The sequence below is a fragment of the Myotis brandtii genome, unplaced genomic scaffold, assembly GCF_000412655.1.
Source record: "Myotis brandtii unplaced genomic scaffold, ASM41265v1 scaffold77, whole genome shotgun sequence".
NCBI lineage: Eukaryota > Metazoa > Chordata > Mammalia > Chiroptera > Vespertilionidae > Myotis > Myotis brandtii.
Window position 1 is genome coordinate 1,689,055 of NW_005371082.1, and position 3,574 is coordinate 1,692,628.

Here is a 3,574-nt window from a genome sequence, read left to right on the forward strand (position 1 = left end):
GTATCTGAAAGTGGAGCCGCACAACAAATGAGAGAAAAAGACACGAGATAATTTTGCAATATTGGGGGACCAGGCGGGCAAGTCCCGAAGGACTTCCACCCATGCTCAGGCTGCTCCAATCTTTTATTGATCTGGAGTAGCCCTTAGGGTAAGGAAGTTTCAATGACACACAGATCAGCAATTTCCAGGAGTAGACAAAAGTATCTGATTAACTCATCAATAGATTTCCGGGAGTATCTGATTAACAATAATCAACAAGGATCTACATAACTATCTAAGGAATTAAGGGAACTAAGGTGGGGATGCTTCAACTATTATTACCTAAATTAACTGAGTGGTTCCTAGATTAACTGGGTGGTGCACAGCCCTGACCTTTGCTAGGACTTTCAATGACTACTAGCTTTTGGGGGGGTCTCTGTCTAAACTCAGCTAGTGAAGACAATGAATGGACTCAGGCAAAAAGTGAAATGAACACCTGTGAAGCTCCCTATACCTAGGTGGGTAATATCCCTGAGACAATATTGATTTCCTGGGGGGCATGCAGAGATGACCTATATGATTAAAGAGCTATATAGCGTGGGCAGAATCCATCCCACCCATAGTCCTTTGAACATCCCTATGTGGTTATTCTGTAAACCAGACAGATCTTGGCAGATGATTGTGGACTACCGGCAGTGGCACAATAAAATAGTAGCTCCCAAATCTATGCTGCACTTCCTAATACTGCTCAATTATTGAATGAAGTCAGTGAGTCTCTGGGGACATAACACTTTTTATTAGATCTTGATAATGCCTTCTTCAGTATTTCCATAGACCCTCAAAGCAAAGACCAGCTTGTCTTCTGCTGGAATGAAGAATACTAGATATTTTAGGTGCTACCACTAGGCATAGCCTCACCATCTGTCATGGTTTAGTAGTGAAAAAGACTACACGGAAAGGTGTGTGTCAGGGGGTGGCATTACATCATTGTATTGATGACACTATGTTAACTGGTCATGTGCTTGCTATTTTACCATTAGGTGTTGAAGAGTCTTCTGGAGCACCTAGAAGGACACCTTAGTCTGCAGCATGTAGAATGCATCATGAAAGCCTCCCGAGTGACACTAAGGGCAAAATACCCCATTGCTGGAGGATCAGGAATTGGCCAAACCCTGATCCGGGGTGACCCAGTCCACTACCCTGCACAAGTGGTATGCCTACCTGCAGCAATGATGTGCTCTATTCACCAGTCCACTTAGTGCTGAGCTGCATGCCATCCTGGGCCCAGTCACATATGAAATGCCTGTGGACACTGACATGGGTTTGTGGACACATCCACCATTAGAGTCTTGTATTAAAGAAGGTCAGGCACCAATCCCTGTGACTGCTTGGTGCACTGATGGGTCTGCTAAGAGCAACCCACCCCACTGAACTGCAGTGGCCATACTGCTTAGTACAGATATATATGGCAGGATGGAGGATGGAAGAAGCCAGCAAAGCAGTCCATTGGCAGAGCTGGGAGTGCCTTGGATGGCACTAGTCCATGAACTGAGCTCTTTTGCTGTGGTGACTGACAGTTGGGTTGTCTACAAAGGCCTCATTTGGTGGATAGGACAATGGAAAGAGGACAACTGGGAAGTTCATCACTGCCCATTACGGAGAGTTGAAATGTGGGATGAGATTTGGGAACAGACAAGTGTACCATGTACTGGCCCAGAGTGTTCCATCCCCTCCAGGGAATCAGGAGGTGGATCAGCTGGCCCAGATCTGGTACATTGAGGAAAGCAGTGACTCTCAAGAAGTGGCTTGCTGGCTACATAGAGGAACTGGACACAAAGGGTACATACTCTTTGGGAAATTGTGAAACAAATGGGTATGAACCTCACCCATACCCACGTTGAGGAGGCCTGCCGGGAATGTACCTTGTTCTCTTCATTGCGAGAGATAATTGCCATGGCATCTTGGATAGATAGCAAGGGCAGGAGCTCCAGCCATGAGATGGCAGGTAGAGCACATCAGACCCTTGCCACTGTCTCAAAACTGCCTATAACATTGATGTGCATTGATACAGCCACTGTCCTGCAGCAAGCATATCCTAGTAAGAAAACAACCCAGAAGACTACCATGCAGGGACTAGGCAATTGTGTGCTATGTAGAGAAGGCCCACAGACATCGACAGTGAACAAGGGACTCATTTAATTGGTCACCAGATACAGGAATGAGCCACTGAGAACAATATAATGTTGCACATCCATCTACCCTATAATCCTAAAGCCGCTGGATTGATTGAGAGGATGAATGTACTGTTGAAACAGGCTCTGTTGCAGAAAAACCCACTCTTTAAAGAGGTGGTCACATAGGTTGCCAGAAGCTCTGATGCTCTGATGGAATTCAACAGCTACTCCAGACAAGTACGCCCTAGTGCATATTCTCTCTCTCTCTCTCTCTCTCTCTTTTAAAATATATTTTTATTGATTTCACAGAAGAAGGGAGAGGGAGAGAGAGTTAGAAACATCAATGATGAGAGAGAATCACTGATCGGCTGCCTCCTACATGCCCCCTACTGAGGATCGAGTCTGCAACCCGGGCATGTGCCCTTGACCGAAATCGAACCCGGAACCCTTCAGTCTGCAGGCTGACACTCTATCTGCTGAGCCAAACCAGCTAGGGCTAGTGCACATTATCTCTGAACCAGCAGACCATTGACAACGTTGAGGATTTAGCTGGAGAGTTTGACTGCTGAATGGACTCCGCAACTGGGACCATGTAATGCCACATTGTTGATGGTTCCACATGACCCAGGGCCAGGTACCAGTCATCTATGAGTATATTAAGTATGGAAGATTTACCCCCAGATGGATTGGGCTCATTGGAGCCTAAGGGGAGGGACAAAATCTTAACTTGCAGGTAACTCCTTGGTTATTTCCAACACTCCCTTGTTGGCTGGTGGTGCAGAGCCCATCAGATCAATGACTAAGAAAAAGCATGTCCTTTGTGGCGATTTGGAGTATTATCATTCTTTCCCTTATATTAATGCCACCAACTGCTCCATCCCTGGCTGGTAACTTGGTGTAATATTGAGAACCAAGGCAGAAACCACTCCCAGTCATGGTTTACCATTGCTGGTGCCTGTAACTTCTTTGCCTTTTTGGCCATTTCGTGAAAGGTGACCTATTTGCCACCTAGGCTCACACGTTGGCATTACTCCAAAATGAGGGTGACTGCTGGGTCTGTAGAGAAATGTCCTCTTCTGCAGCCAAAGGACTCCAATGGAAGACCCATTCCACCAACCTTTCTGCCTGATGTGTGTTTGCTGGCTGAAGGCCTGCAGTGATCACTATGGATTTCCCTCTGTCCTGTAATGTAACCACTGCTTTTTCCCCCCTCTCTCTTTCATGAAATAAGATTCTTAGTACTATTATGAAGCAGGGGGCCGCTCGGGGGTGAGGACGACGGAGTCCCAACGTGCTAGGGCGTCTGCATGCACGACTCCAGAGACCAGGTTCAGTGACGCAGATCCATTTTATTGTGGAACTACAGGGGTATATATAGCATGAGGGGACCAATCAGAGGGAGACACGTTGCTATAGGCGAC